We start from the raw sequence: 16,375 nt of genomic DNA, 5'->3' as shown, positions 1-16,375 counted from the left end.
TGGGAGTTTGGAAAAAGGTCAGGTTAGGGTTGGGGCTGAGACTATGCTAGAGTTAAGTTTCGGGTATAGAATAACACCTGGGCTAAGGTTTAGTGCTTTGATCAAACTAAAGTTAGCGTGGGGAGCTTGGAAAAAGTTTGGGTTGGGCTGGGATAAAGCTAGGGTTAGGGTTGAGGAATGGGAGAAAGCTAGGGTTAGGGCTGAGGAATGGGACAATGCTAGGGCTAAGTTTGGTGAATAGAATAACACCTGGGTTAGGCTTCAGTGCTGTGATCAAACTAAAGTTAGTGTGGGGAGCTTGGAAAAGTTTTGGTTAGGGTTGAGGAATGGGTCAAAGCTAGGGTTACTGTTGAGGACTGGGCCAAAGCTAGGGCTAAGTTTGGGGGCTAGAATAACACCTGGTTTAGGGTTGAGTGCTGTGATCAAACTAAAGTTAGTGTGGGGAGCTTGGAAAAAGTTTGGGTTAGGGTTGGGCTGGGATAAAGCTTGGGTTAGGGCTGAGGAATGGGACAAAGCTAGGGTTAGGGCTAAGGAATGGGACAATGCTAGGGTTAAGTTTGGGGGCAAGAATAACACCTGGGTTAGGCTTCAGTGCTGTGATCAAACTAACATTAGTGTGGTCAACTTGGAAAAAGTTTGGTTTAGGGTTGGGCTTGGATAAAGCTAGGGTTAGGGTTGAAAAATGGGACAAAGCTAGGGTTAGGGTTGAGGACTGGGCCAAAGATAGGGTTATGTTTGGGGGTAGAATAACACCTGGGTTCTGCTTGAGTGCTGTGATCAAACTAACGGTAGTGTGGGAAACTTGGAAAAAGTTTGGGTTAGGGTTGGGCTGGGACAAAGCTAGGATTAGGGTTAGGGTTGAGAAATGGTGCAAAGCTACGGTTAGGGTTGAGGGATGGGCCAAATCTAGGGTTAAGTTTGGGATATAGAATAACACCTGAGTAAGGAGTTAATGCTGTGTGCAATCTAAACAGTGTGGGAAGCTGGGACAAAGTTAAGGTTAGGCTTGGGCTGGGTGAAAGCTAGGATTAGGGTTGAGGAATGGGACAAAGCTAGGGTTAGGATTGAGGACAGCCAAAGCTAGAGCTAAGTTTGGGGGTTAGAATAACACCTGGGTAAGGGTTGAGTGCTGTGATCAAAATAAAGTTGGTTTGGGGAACTTGGAAAAAGTTTGGGTTAGGGTTGCTGAATGGGACAAAGCTAGGGTTGAGGAATGGAGCAAAGGTAGGGTTAGGTTTGAGGACTGGGCTAAAGCTAGGGTTAAGTTTGGCGGCAAGAATAACACCTGGGTTTAGGGTTGAATGTTGTGATCAATGTAAAGTTATTGTTGGGCGTTTGGAAAAAGGTCAGGTTAGGGTTGGGGCTGAGACAAAGCTAAGGTTAAGTTTGGGGTATAGAATAACACCTGGGCTAGGGTTGAGTGCTGTGATCAAACTAAAGTTAGTGTGGGGAGCTTGTAAAAAGTTTGGGTTAGGGTTCGGCTGGGATAAAGCTAGGGTTAGGGTTGAGAAATGGTGCAAAGCTACGGTTAGGGTTGAGGGATGGGCCAAAGCTAGGGTTAAGTTTGGAGGCTAGAATAACACCTGGGTTAGGCTTGAGTGCTGTGATCAAACTAATGTTAGTGTGGGAAACTTGGAAAAAGTTTGGGTTAGGGTTGGGCTGGGACAAAGCTAGGCTTAGGTTTGAGTAATGGTGCAAAGCTACGGTTAGGCTTGAGGACTGGACTTCAGCTAGGGCTAAGTTTGGGGGCTAGAATAACACCTGGCTTAGGGTTGTGTGCTGTGATAAAACTAAAGTTAGTGTGGGGAACTTGGAAAAAGTTTGGGTTAGGGTTGGGCTGGGATAAAGCTTGGGTTAGGGTTGAAGAATGGGACAAAGCTAGGGTTAGGGTTGAGGGATGGGCCAAAGCTAGGAATAAGTTTGGGATATAGAATAACACCTGAGTAAGGATTTAATGCTGTGATCAAACTAAACTTAGTGTGGGAAGCTGGGACAACGTTAAGGTTAGGCTTGGGCTGGGTGAAAGCTAGGATTAGGGTTGAGGAATGGGACAAAGCTAGGGTTAGGATTGAGGACTGAGCCAAAGCTAGAGCTAAGTTTGGGGGCTAGAATAACACCTGGGTTAGGGTGGAGTGCTGTGACCAAAATAAAGTTAGTCTGTGGAGCTGGGAGTTTGGGTTAGGGTTGGGCTGGGTCAAAGCTAGTGTTAGGATTGAGGAATGGGACAAAGCTAGAGTTAGGGTTGAGGAATAGGACAAAGCTAGGGTTATGGTTGAGGAATTGGACAAAGCTAGGGTTAGGGTTAAGTACTGAGCCAAAACTAGGGTTAAATTTGGGGGCTAGAATAGCACCTGGGTTAGGGTGGAGTGCTGTGACCAAAATAAAGTTTGTGTTGGGAGTTTAGAAAAAGGTGAGGTTAGGGCTGAGGAATGGGACAATGCTAGGGTTAGGGTTGCGGACTGAGCTGAAGATAGGGTTAAGTTTAGGGGCTAGAATAACACCTGGGTGAGGGTTGAGTGCTGTGATCAAAACTAAACTTAGTGTGGGGATCTTGTACAACGTTAAGGTTAGGGTTGGGCTTGTCCAACGCTAGGGTTACGATTGAGGACTGGGACAAAGCTAGGGCAAAGTTTGGGGGCTAGAATTACACTTGGGTTAGGGTTGAGTGCTGTGATCAAACTAAACTTAGTGTGGGGAGCTGAGGCAACGTTAAGGTTAGGGTTGGGCTGGGTCAAAGCTAGTGTTAGGGTTGAGGAATTGGCCAAAGCTAAGATTAGGGTTGAGGAATGGGACAAAGCTAGGGTTAGGGTTGAGGACTGAGCCAATGCTAGGGTTAATTTTGGGGGCTAGAATAACACCTGGGTTAGGCTTGAGTGCTGTGATCAATCTAACGTTAGTGTGGGAAACTTGGAAAAAGTTTGGGTTAGGGTTGGGCTGGGACAAAGCTAGGGTTAGGGTTGAGGAATGGTGCAAAGCTACGGTTAGAGTTGAGGACTGGGCTAAAGCTAGGGCTAAGTTTGGGGTATAGAATAACACCTGGGCTAGGGTTTAGTGCTTTGATTAAACTAAAGTTAGTGTGGGGAGCTTGGAAAAAGTTTGGGTTAGGGTTGGGCTGGGACAAAGCTTGGGTTAGGGTTGAGGAATGGTGCAAAGCTACGGTTAGGCTTGAGGACTGGGCTAAAGCTAGGGCTAAGTTTGGGGGCTAGAATAACACCTGGTTTAGGGTTGAGTGCTGTGATCAAACTAAAGTTAGTGTGGGGAGCTTGGAAAAAGTTTGGGTTAGGGTTGGGCTGGGATAAAGCTTGGGTTAGGGTTGAAGAATGGGACAATGCTAGGGTTAGTGATGAGGGATGGGCCAAAGCGAGGGTTAAGTTTTGGATATAGAATAACACCTGAGTAAGGATTTAATGCTGTGATCAAAATAAACTTAGTTTGGGAAGCTGGGACAACGTTAAGGTTAGGCTTGGGCTGGGTGAAAGCTAGGATTAGGGTTGAGAAATGGGACAAAGCTAAGATTAGGGTTGAGGAATGGGACAAAGCTAGGGTTAGGGTTGAGGACTGAGCCAAAGCTAGGGTTAAGTTTGGGGTATAGAATAACACCTGGGCTAGGGTTTAGTGCTTTGATTAAACTAAAGTTAGTGTGGGGAGCTTTAAAAAAGCTTGGGTTAGGGTTGGGCTTGGATAAAGCTAGGGTTAGGATTGAAGAATGGGACAAAGCTAGGGTTAGGGTTGAAGACTGGGCCAAAGCTAGGGTTAAGTTTGGGGGCTAGAATAACACCTGGGTTAGGCTTGAGTGCTGTGATCAATCTAACGTTAGTGTGGGAAACTTGGAAAAAGTTTGGGTTAGGGTTGGGCTGGGACAAAGCTAGGGTTAGGGTTGAGGAATGGTGCAAAGCTATGGTTAGGCTTGAGGACTGGGCTAAAGCTGGGGCTAAGTTTGGGGGCTAGAATAACACCTGGTTTAGGGTTGAGTGCTGTGATCAAACTTAAGTTAGTATGGGGAGCTTGGAAAAAGTTTGGGTTAGGGTTGGGCTGGGATAAAGCTTGGGTTAGGGTTGAAGAATGGGACAATGCTAGGGTTAGGGATGAGGGTTGGGTCAAAGCGAGGGTTGAGTTTGGGATATAGAATAACACCTGAGTAAGGATTTAATGCTGTGATCAAAATAAACTTAGTTTGGGAAGCTGGGACAACGTTAAGGTTAGTCTTGGGCTGGGTGAAAGCTAGGATTAGGGTTGAGAAATGGGACAAAGCTAGAGCCAAAGCTAGAGCTAAGTTTGGGGGGTTAGAATAACACGTGGGTTAGGGTTGAGTGCTGTGATCAAAATAAAGTAAGTTTGGGGAACTTGGAAAAAGTTTGGGTTAGGGTTGAGGAATGGTGCAAAGCTACAGTTAGGGTTGAGGACTGGGCTAAAGCTAAGGCTAAGTTTGGGGTATAGAATAACACCTGGGCTAGGGTTTAGTGCTTTGATTAAACTAAAGTTAGTGTGGGGAGCTTGGAAAAAGTTTGGGTTAGGGTTGGGCTGGGATAAAGCTAGGGTTAGGGTTGAAGAATGGGACAAAGCTAGGGTTAGGGTTGAGGACTGGGCCAAAGCTAGGGTTAAGTTTGGGGGCTAGAATAACACCTGGGTTAGGCTTGAGTGCTGTGATCAATCTAACGTTAGTGTGGGAAACTTGGAAAAAGTTTGGGTTAGGGTTGGGCTGGGACAAAGCTAGGGTTAGGGTTGAGGACTGGGCTAAAGCTAAGGCTAAGTTTGGGGTATAGAATAACACCTGGGCTAGGGTTTAGTGCTTTGATTAAACTAAAGTTAGTGTGGGGAGCTTGGAAAAAGTTTGGGTTAGGGTTGGGCTGGGACAAAGCTAGGGTTAGGGTTGAAGAATGGGACAAAGCTAGGGTTAGGGTAAAGGACTGGGCCAAAGCTAGGGTTAAGTTTGGGGGCTAGAATAACACCTGGCTTAGGGTTGAGTGATGTGATCAAACTAAAGTTATTGTGGGGAGCTTGGAAAAAGTTTGGGTTAGGGTTGGGCTGGGATAATGCTTGGGTTAGGGTTGAAGAATGGGACAAAGGTACGGTTATGGTTGAGGGATGGAGCAAAGGTAGGGTTAGGTTTGAGGACTGGGCTAAAGTTAGGGTTAAGATTGGGGCTAAAATAACACCAGGGTTAGATATGAGTTTTGTGATCAATCAAAAGTTAGTGTTGGGAGTTTGGAAAAATATTAGCTTAGAGTTGAGGAATGAGCCAAAGTTAGGATTAAGTTTAGGGGCTAGAATAACACCTGGGTTAGGCTTGAGTGCTGTGATCAAAATAAAGTTAGTATGGGGAGCTGGGAGTTTGGGTTAGGGTTAGGCTGGGTCAAAGCTAGGGTTAGGATTGAGGAATGGGACAAAGCTAGGGTTAGGGTTAAGGACTGAGCCAAAACTAGGGTTAAATTTGGGGGCTAGAATAGCACCTGGGTTAGAGAGGAATGTTGTGATCAATCTAAAGTTAGTGTTGGGAGTTTAGAAAAAGGTGAGGTTAGGGTTGAGGAATGGGACAATGCTAGGGTTAGGGTTGAGGACTGAGTCGAAGCTAGGGTTAAGTTTAGGGGCTAGAATAACACCTGGGTTAGGCTTGAGTGCTGTGATCAAACTAACGTTAGTGTGGGAAACTTGGAAAAAGTTTGGGTTAGGGTTGGGCTGGGACAAAGCTAGGGTTAGGGTTGAGGAATGGTGCAAAGCTACGGTTAGGGTTGAGGACTGGGCTAAAGCTAAGGCTAAGTTTGGGGTATAGAATAACACCTGGGCTAGGGTTTAGTGCTTTGATTAAACTAAAGTTAGTGTGGGGAGCTTGGAAAAAGTTTGGGTTAGGGTTGGGCTGGGATAAAGCTAGGGTTAGGGTTGAAGAATGGGACAAAGCTAGGGTTAGGGTTGAGGACTGGGCCAAAGCTAGGGTTAAGCTTGGGGGCTAGAATAACACCTGGGTGAGGGTTGAGTGCTGTGATCAAAACTAAACTTAGTGTGGGGATCTTGTACAACGTTAAGGTTAGGGTTGGGCTTGTCCAACGCTAGGGTTACAATTGAGGACTGGGACAAAGCTAGGGCAAAGTTTGGGGGCTAGAATTACACTTGGGTTAGGGTTGAGTGCTGTGATCAAACTAAACTTAGTGTGGGGAGCTGAGACAACGTTAAGGTTAGGGTTGGGCTGGGTCAAAGCTAGTGTTAGGGTTGAGGAATGGGCCAAAGCTAAGATTAGGGTTGAGGAATGGGAGAAAGCTAGGGTTAGGGTTGAGGAGTGGGCCAAAGCTAGGGTTAAGTTTGGGGTATAGAATAACACCTGGGCTAGGGTTTAGTACTTTGATTAAACTAAAGTTAGTGTGGGGAGCTTGGAAAAAGTTTGGGTTAGGGTTGGGCTGGGATAAAGCTAGGGTTAGGGTTGAGGACTGAGTCGAAGCTAGGGTTAAGTTTAGGGGCTAGAATAACACCTGGGTGAGGGTTGAGTGCTGTGATCAAAACTAAACTTAGTGTGGGGATCTTGTACAACGTTAAGGTTAGGGTTGGGCTTGTCCAACGCTAGGGTTACTGTTCTGTCCTCCCTATGTGTGTGGGGTATAGGTTGACAGGCAGCTAAACTCATTCCCAGTAACTCATGCACTCTGGAGAGATGTCCAAACTTTGCTTTTATTACAAGGGATAGGGTGAAACTGGGGAACAGAAAACAGTACATTGCAGTTACAATGGGCATGTGGTAATCTTCCATGACACAAGCTGTGTATGTATTACTATGGCAGACATACATGTGACAATCTTCTATGACATGGCATTACTATTACATAACAGCACACTATGACACAAACTGTACATGTATCTTGCTGGAAGGAACATCAGATATGTAACATTGTGGTAGTGGGGAGGTAATAGACATCTATGATGTGTATGGTTACATGTGGTCTGGAATGGGAGCTGGGTCTGGCTCAATGAGCATGGTCTACTAGCTAGAACAACTATAGATAGAAATTATGCTAGGGAGTGTGGAAACATAACAATATACGTAATACATGAAGGTATAGTGCTGGGTATAGCTATTACATACCAACGATGCTACTTAAGGCCCAAGTCTTGGAGAAGGTATAAGATGATGTGGCAGGGTCCATGCCTGAAGTAAAAAAGACTAACTACAGTGTAGCCTGGTGATGACACCAGGTTGTGGGAAGGAACTACGGTGGCTCTAGTGGGACACATAGGAAAAGGTATGGTGGTTTGCAATTTGCACAATGGCCACTAGATGGAGCTTTGACAGGTAATATGAGATGCCTGCTGGAGGCATAACAGTTACGATTGAGGACTGGGACAAAGCTAGGGCAAAGTTTAGGGGCTAGAATAACACCTGGGTGAGGGTTGAGTGCTGTGATCAAAACTAAACTTAGTGTGGGGATCTTGTACAACGTTAAGGTTAGGGTTGGGCTTGTCCAACGCTAGGGTTACAATTGAGGACTGGGACAAAGCTAGGGCAAAGTTTGGGGGCTAGAATTACACTTGGGTTAGGGTTGAGTGCTGTGATCAAACTAAACTTAGTGTGGGGAGCTGAGACAACGTTAAGGTTAGGGTTGGGCTGGGTCAAAGCTAGTGTTAGGGTTGAGGAATGGGCCAAAGCTAAGATTAGGGTTGAGGAATGGGAGAAAGCTAGGGTTAGGGTTGAGGAGTGGGCCAAAGCTAGGGTTAAGTTTGGGGTATAGAATAACACCTGGGCTAGGGTTTAGTACTTTGATTAAACTAAAGTTAGTGTGGGGAGCTTGGAAAAAGTTTGGGTTAGGGTTGGGCTGGGATAAAGCTAGGGTTAGGGTTGAGGACTGAGCCAATGCTAGGGTTAAGTTTGGGGGCTAGATTAACACCTGGGTTAGGCTTGAGTGCTGTGATCAAACTAACGTTAGTGTGGGAAACTTGGAAAAAGTTTGGGTTAGGGTTGGGCTGGGACAAAGCTAGGGTTAGGGTTGAGGAATGGTGCAAAGCTACGGTTGGGTTGAGGACTGGGCTAAAACTAAGGCTACGTTTGGGGTATAGAATAACACCTGGGCTAGGGTTTAGTGCTTTGATTAAACTAAAGTTAGTGTGGGGAGCTTGGAAAAAGTTTGGGTTAGGGTTGGGCTGGGACAAAGCTAGGGTTAGGGTTGAGGAATGGTGCAAAGCTACGGTTAGGCTTGAGGACTGGGCTAAAGCTAGGGCTAAGTTTGGGGGCTAGAATAACACCTGGTTTAGGGTTGAGTGCTGTGATCAAACTAAAGTTAGTGTGGGGAGCTTGGAAAAAGTTTGGGTTAGGGTTGGGCTGGGATAAAGCTTGGGTTAGGGTTGAAGAATGGGACAATGCTAGGGTTAGGGTTGAGGACTGAGTCGAAGCTAGGGTTAAGTTTAGGGGCTAGAATAACACCTGGGTGAGGGTTGAGTGCTGTGATCAAAACTAAACTTAGTGTGGGGATCTTGTACAACGTTAAGGTTAGGGTTGGGCTTGTCCAACGCTAGGGTTACTGTTCTGTCCTCCCTATGTGTGTGGGGTATAGGTTGACAGGCAGCTAAACTCATTCCCAGTAACTCATGCACTCTGGAGAGATGTCCAAACTTTGCTTTTATTACAAGGGATAGGGTGAAACTGGGGAACAGAAAACAGTACATTGCAGTTACAATGGGCATGTGGTAATCTTCCATGACACAAGCTGTGTATGTATTACTATGGCAGACATACATGTGACAATCTTCTATGACATGGCTATGCAGACATTACTATTACATAACAGCACACTATGACACAAACTGTACATGTATCTTGCTGGAAGGAACATCAGATATGTAACATTGTGGTAGTGGGGAGGTAATAGACATCTATGATGTGTATGGTTACATGTGGTCTGGAATGGGAGCTGGGTCTGGCTCAATGAGCATGGTCTACTAACTAGAACAACTATAGATAGAAATTATGCTAGGGAGTGTGGAAACATAACAATATACGTAATACATGAAGGTATAGTGCTGGGTATAGCTATTACATACCAACGATGCTACTTAAGGCCCAAGTCTTGGAGAAGGTATAAGATGATGTGGCAGGGTCCATGCCTGAAGTAAAAAAGACTAACTACAGTGTAGCCTGGTGATGACACCAGGTTGTGGGAAGGAACTACGGTGGCTCTAGTGGGACACATAGGAAAAGGTATGGTGGTTTGCAATTTGCACAATGGCCACTAGATGGAGCTTTGACAGGTAATATGAGATGCCTGCTGGAGGCATAACAGTTACGATTGAGGACTGGGACAAAGCTAGGGCAAAGTTTGGGGGCTAGAATTACACTTGGGTTAGGGTTGAGTGCTGTGATCAAACTTAACTTAGTGTGGGGAGCTGAGACAACGTTAAGGTTAGGGTTGGGCTGGGTCAAAGCTAGTATTACGGTTGAAGAATGGGCCAAAGCTAAGATTAGGGTTGAGGAATGGGACAAAGCTAGGGTGAGGGTTGAGGACTGGGCCAAAGCTACGGTTAAGCTTGGGGGCTAGAATAACACCTGGTTTAGGGCTGAGTGCTGTGATCAAACTAAAGTTAGTGTAGGGAGCTTGGAAAAAGTTTGGGTTACGGTTGGGCTGGGATAAAGCTTGGGTTAGGGTTAAAGAATGGGACAATCCTAGGGTGAGGGTTGAGGACTGAGTCGATGCTAGGGTTAAGCTTGGGGGCTAGAATAACACCTGGGTGAGGGTTGAGTGCTGTGATCAAAACTAAACTTAGTGTGGGGATCTTGTACAACGTTAAGGTTAGGGTTGGGCTTGTCCAACGCTAGGGTTACGATTGAGGACTGGGACACAGCTAGGGCAAAGTTTGGGGGCTAGAATTACACTTGGGTTAGGGTTGAGTGCTGTGATCAAACTAAACTTAGTGTGGGGAGCTGAGACAACGTTAAGGTTAGGGTTGGGCTGGGTCAAAGCTAGTGTTAGGGTTGAGGAATGGGCCAAAACTAAGATTAGGGTTGAGGAATGGGACAAAGCTAGGGTTAGGGTTGAGGAGTGGGCCAAAGCTAGGGTTAAGTTTGGGGTATAGAATAACACCTGGGCTAGGGTTTAGTGCTTTGATTAAACTAACGTTAGTGTGGGAAACTTGGAAAAAATTTGGTTTAGGGTTGGGCTGGGACAAAGCTAGGGTTAGGGTTGAGGAATGGTGCAAAGCTACGGTTAGGGTTGAGGAGTGGGCCAAAGCTAGGGTTAAGTTTGGGGTATAGAATAACACCTGGGCTAGGGTTTAGTGCTTTGATTAAACTAACGTTAGTGTGGGAAACTTGGAAAAAATTTGGTTTAGGGTTGGGCTGGGACAAAGCTAGGGTTAGGGTTGAGGAATGGTGCAAAGCTACGGTTAGGGTTGAGGAGTGGGCCAAAGCTAGGGTTATGTTTGGGGTATAGAATAGCACCTGGGCTAGGGTTTAGTGCTTTGATTAAACTAACGTTAGTGTGGGGAGCTTGGAAAAAGTTTAGGTTAGGGTTGGGCTGGGATAAAGCTTGGGTTAGGGTTGAAGAATGGGACAATGCTAGGGTTGGGGTTGAGGAATGAGTCGAAGCTAGGGTTAAGTTTAGGGTCTAGAATAACACCTGGGTGAGGGTTGAGTGCTGTGATCAAAACTAAACTTAGTGTGGGGATCTTGTACAACGTTAAGGTTAGGGTTGGGCTTGTCCAACGCTAGGGTTACGATTGAGGACTGGGACAAAGCTAGGGTAAAGTTTGGGGGCTAGAATTACATTTGGGTAAGGGTTGAGTGCTGTGATCAAACTAAACTTAGTGTGGGGAGCTGAGACAACGTTAAGGTTAGGGTTGGGCTGGGTCAAAGCTAGTGTTAGGGTTGAGGAATGGGCCAAAGCTAAGATTAGGGTTGAGGAATGGGACAAAGCTAGGGTTAGGGTTGAGGACTGAGCCAATGCTAGGGTTAAGTTTGGGGGCTAGAATAACACCTGGGTTAGGCTTGAGTGCTTTGAGCAAACTAACGTTAGTGTGGGAAACTTGGAAAAAATTTGGGTTAGGGTTGGGCTGGGACAAAGCTAGGGTTAGGGTTGAGGAATGGTGCAAAGCTACGGTTAGGGTTGAGGAGTGGGCCAAAGCTAGGGTTAAGTTTGGGGTATAGAATAACACCTGGGCTAGGGTTTAGTGCTTTGAATAAACTAAAGTTAGTGTGGGGAGCTTGGAAAAAGTTTGGGTTAGGGTTGGGCTGGGATAAAGCTAGGGTGAGGGTTGAAGAATGGGACAAAGCTAGGGTTAGGGTTGAGGACTGGGCCAAAGCTACGGTTAAGTTTGGGGGCTAGAATAACACCTGGGTTAGGCTTGAGTGCTGTGATCAAACTAACGTTAGTGTGGGAAACTTGGAAAAAGTTTGGGTTAGGGTTGGGCTGGGACAAAGCTAGGGTTAGGGTTAGGGTTGAGGACTGAGTCGAAGCTAGGGTTAAGTTTAGGGGCTAGAATAACACCTGGGTGAGGGTTGAGTGCTGTGATCAAAACTAAACTTAGTGTGGGGATCTTGTACAACGTTAAGGTTAGGGTTGGGCTTGTCCAACGCTAGGGTTACGATTGAGGACTGGGACAAAGCTAGGGCAAAGTTTGGGGGCTAGAATTACACTTGGGTTAGGGTTGAGTGCTGTGATCAAACTAAACTTAGTGTGGGGAGCTCAGACAACGTTAAGGTTAGGGTTGGGCTGGGTCAAAGCTTGTGTTAGGGTTGAGGAATGGGCCAAAGCTAAGATTAGGGTTGAGGAATGGGACAAAGCTAGGGTTAGGGTTGAGGACTGAGCCAATGCTAGGGTTAAGTTTGGGGGCTAGATTAACACCTGGGTTAGGCTTGAGTGCTGTGATCAAACTAACGTTAGTGTGGGAAACTTGGAAAAAGTTTGGGTTAGGGTTGGGCTGGGACAAAGCTAGGGTTAGGGTTGAGGAATGGTGCAAAGCTACGGTTGGGTTGAGGACTGGGCTAAAGCGAAGGCTAATTTTGGGGTATAGAATAACACCTGGGCTAGGGTTTAGTGCTTTGATTAAACTAAAGTTAGTGTGGGGAGCTTGGAAAAAGTTTGGGTTAGGGTTGGGCTGGGATAAAGCTAGGGTTAGGGTTGAAGAATGGGACAAAGCTAGGGTTAGGGTTTATTTACTGGCCAAAGCTAGGGCTAAGTTTGGGGGCTAGAATAACACCTGGTTTAGGGTTGAGTGCTGTGATCAAACTAAAGTTAGTTTGGGGAGCTTGGAAAAAGTTTGGGTTAGGGTTGGGCTGGGATAAAGCTTGGGTTAGGGTTGAAGAATGGGACAATGCTAGGGTTAGGGTTGAGGACTGAGCCGAAGCTAGGGTTAAGTTTAGGGGCTAGAATAACACCTGGGTGAGGGTTGAATGCTGTGATCAATACTGAACTTAGTGTGGGGATCTTGTACAACGTTAAGGTTAGGGTTGGGCTTGTCCAAAGCTAGGGTTACGATTGAGGACTGGGCCAAAGCTAAGGGCAAAGTTTGGGGGCTAGAATTACACTTGGGATAGGGTTGAGTGCTGTGATCCAACTAAATCTTAGTGTGGGGAGCTGAGACAACGTTAAGGTTAGGGTTGGGCTGGGTCAAAGCTAAGATTAGGGTTGAGGATTGGGACAAAGCTAGGGTTAGGGTTGAGGACTGAGCCAAGGCTAGGGTTAAGTTTGGTGGCTAGAATAACATCTGGGTTAGGCCTGAGTGCTGTGATCAAACTAACATTAGTGTGGGAAACTTGGAAAAAGTTTGGGTTAGGGTGGGGCTGGGACAAAGCTAGGGTTAGGGTTGAGGAATGGTGCAAAGCTACGGTTAGGGTTGAGGCCTGGGCTAAAGCTAGGGCTAAGTTTGGGAGATAGAATAACACCTGGCTTAGGGTTGAGTGCTGTGATCAAACTAAAGTTAGTGTGGGGTGCTTGGAAAAAGTATGGGTTAGGGTTGGGCTGGGATAAAGCTTGGGTTAGGGTTGAACAATGGGACAAAGGTACGGTTAGGGTTGAGGGATGGGCCAAATCTAGGGTTAAGTTTGGGATATAGAATAACACCTGAGTAAGTATTTAATGCTGTGATCAGACTAAACTTAGTGTGGGAAGCTGGGACAATGTTAAGGTTAGGCTTGGGCTGGGTGAAAGCTAGGATTAGGGTTGAGGAATGGGACAAAGCTAGGGTTAGGATTGAGGACTGAGCCAAAGCTAGAGCTAAGTTTGGGGGTTAGAATAACACCTGGGTTAGAGTTGAGTGCTGTGATCAAAATAAAGTTAGTTTGGGGAACTTGGAAAAAGTTTGGGTTAGGGTTGCTGAATGGGACAAAGCTAGGGTTAGGGTTGAGGAATGGAGCAAAGGTAGGGTTAGGTTTGAGGACTGGGCTAAAGTTAGGGTTAAGATTGGGGCTAAAATAACACCAGGGTTAGAGATGAGTTTTGTGATCAATCAAAAGTTAGTGTTGGGAGTTTGGAAAAATATTAGCTTAGAGTTGAGGACTGAGCCAAAGTTAGGATTAAGTTTAGGGGCTAGAATAACACCTGGGTTAGGGTGGAGTGCTGTGACCAAAATAAAGTTAGTATGGGGAGCTGGGAGTTTGGGTTAGGGTTAGGCTGGGTCAAAGCTAGGGTTAGGATTGAGGAATGGGACAAAGCTAGGGTTAGGGTTAAGGACTCAGCCAAAACTAGGGTTAAATTTGGGGGCTAGAATAGCACCTGGGTTAGAGAGGAATGTTGTGATCAATGTAAAGTTAGTGTTGGGAGTTTAGAAAAAGGTGAGGTTAGGGTTGAGGAATGGGACAATGCTAGAGTTAGGGTTGAGGACTGAGTCGAAGCTAGGGTTAAGTTTAGGGGCTAGAATAACACCTGGGTGAGGGTTGAGTGCTGTGATCAAGACTAAACTTAGTGTGGGGATCTTGTACAACGTTAAGGTTAGGGTTGGGCTTCTCCAAAGCTAGGGTTACGATTGAGGACCGGGACAAAGCTAGGGCAAAGTTTGGGGGCTAGAATTACACATGGGTTAGGGTTGAGTGCTGTGATCAAACTAAACTTAGTGTGGGGAGCTGAGACAATGTTAAGGTTAGGGTTGGGCTGGGTCAAAGCTAAGATTAGGGTTGAAGATTGGGACAAAGCTAGGGTTAGGGTTGAGGACTGAGCCAAGGCTAGGGTTAAGTTTGGTGGCTAGAATAACATCTGAGTTAGGCCTGAGTGCTGTGATCAAACAAACATTAGTGTGGGAAACTTGGAAAAAGTTTGGGTTAGGGTGGGGCTGGGACAAAGATAGGGTTAGGGTTGAGGAATGGTGCAAAGCTACGGTTAGGGTTGAGGCCTGGGTTAAAGCTAGGGCTAAGTTTGGGGTATAGAATAACACCTGGGCTAGGGTTTAGTGCTGTGATTAAACTAAAGTTAGTGTGGGGAGCTTGGAAAAAGTTTGGGTTAGGGTTGGGCTGGGACAAAGCTAGGGTTAGGGTTGAAGAATGGGACAAAGCTAGGGTTAGGGTTGAGGACTGGGCCAAAGCTAGGGTTAAGTTTGGGGGCTAGAATAACACCAGGGTTAGGCTTGAGTGCTGTGATCAAACTAACATTAGTTTGGGAAAATTGGAAAAAGTTTGGGTTAGGGTTGGGCTGGGAGAAAGCTAGGGTTAGGGTTGAGGAATGGTGCAAAGCTACGGTTAGGCTTGAGGACTGGGCTAAAGCTAGGGCTAAGTTTGGGGGCTAGAATAACACCTGGCTTAGGGTTGAGTGCTGTGATCAAACTAAAGTTAGTGTGGGGAGCTTGGAAAAAGTTTGGGTTAGGGTTGGGCTGGGATAAAGCTTGGGTTAGGGTTGAAGAATGGGACAAAGGTACGGTTAGGGTTGAGGGATGGGCCAAATCTAGGGTTAAGTTTGGGATGTAGAATAACACCTGAGTAAGTATTTAATGCTGTGATCAGACTAAACTTAGTGTGGGAAGGTGGGACAACGTTAAGGTTAGGCTTGGGCTGGGTGAAAGCTAGGATTAGGGTTGAGGAATGGGACAAAGCTAGGGTTAGGATTGAGGACTGAGCCAAAGCTAGAGCTAAGTTTGGGGGTTAGAATAACACCTGGGTTAGGGTTGAGTGCTGTGATCAAACTAAAGTTAGTGTGGGGAGCTTGGAAAAAGTTTGGGTTAGGGTTGGGCTGGGATAAAGCTTGGGTTAGGGTTGAAGAATGGGACAATGCTAGGGTTAGGGTTGAGGACTGAGTCGAAGCTAGGGTTAAGTTTAGGGGCTAGAATAACACCTGGGTGAGGGTTGAGTGCTGTGATCAAAACTAAACTTAGTGTGGGGATCTTGTACAACGTTAAGGTTAGGGTTTGGCTTGTCCAACGCTAGGGTTACAATTGAGGACTGGGACAAAGCTAGGGCAAAGTTTGGGGGCTAGAATTACACTTGGGTTAGGGTTGAGTGCTGTGATCAAACTAAACTTAGTGTGGGGAGCTGAGACAACGTTAAGGTTAGGGTTGGGCTGGGTCAAGGCTAGTGTTAGGGTTGAAGAATCGGCCAAAGCTAAGATTAGGGTTGAGGAATGGGACAAAGCTAGGGTTAGGGTTGAGGACTGAGCCAATGCTAGGGTTAAGTTTGGGGTATAGAATAACACCTGGGCTAGGGTTTAGTGCTTTGATTAAACTAAAGTTTGTGTGGGGAGCTTGGAAAAAGTTTGGGTTAGGGTTGGGCTGGGATAAAGCTAGTGTTAAGTTTGGGGGCTAGAATAACACCTGGGTTAGGCTTGAGTGCTGTGATCAATCTAACGTTAGTGTGGGAAACTTGGAAAAAGTTTGGGTTAGGGTTGGGCTGGGACAAAGCTAGGGTTAGGGTTGAGGAATGGTGCAAAGCTACGGTTAGGCTTGAGGACTGGGCTAAAGCTAGGGCTAAGTTTGGGGGCTAGAATAACACCTGGCTTAGGGTTGAGTGCTGTGATCAAACTAAAGTTAGTGTGGGGAGCTTAGAAAAAGTTTGGGTTAGGGTTGGGCTGGGATAAAGCTTGGGTTAGGGTTGAAGAATGGGACAATGCTAGGGTTAGGGATGAGGGATGGGCCAAAGCTAGGGTTAAGTTTGGGATATAGAATAATACCTGAGTAAGGATTTAAAGTGGACCTTTCACCATATCCGGGCACAGGCAGTTCTATATACTGCCAGAAAGCTGACTGTGCGCTGAATTCAGCGCACTGTCGGCTTTCCCGATCTGTGCCCGGTGTGAAGAGCTTACGGCCCGGTACCATAGCTCTTCTATGGTCAGAAGGGCATTTCTGACCATTAGCCAGAGACGTCCTTCTGCCTTGCGGTGCCAATCGCGCTGTGCTGTGGAGCCGGGAGGAACGCCCCCCTCCCTCTGCTCACACAGCTTGTCCGTAGACTAGCATTATCAGGAGCGGGAGGGGGCGTTCCTCC

The sequence above is a fragment of the Leptodactylus fuscus genome, chromosome 5 (assembly GCF_031893055.1).
Source record: "Leptodactylus fuscus isolate aLepFus1 chromosome 5, aLepFus1.hap2, whole genome shotgun sequence".
In the NCBI taxonomy this organism is placed as follows: Eukaryota; Metazoa; Chordata; class Amphibia; order Anura; family Leptodactylidae; genus Leptodactylus; species Leptodactylus fuscus.
The sequence above is the reverse complement of the archived record's forward strand: the minus strand, read 5'-3'. Positions refer to the sequence as shown.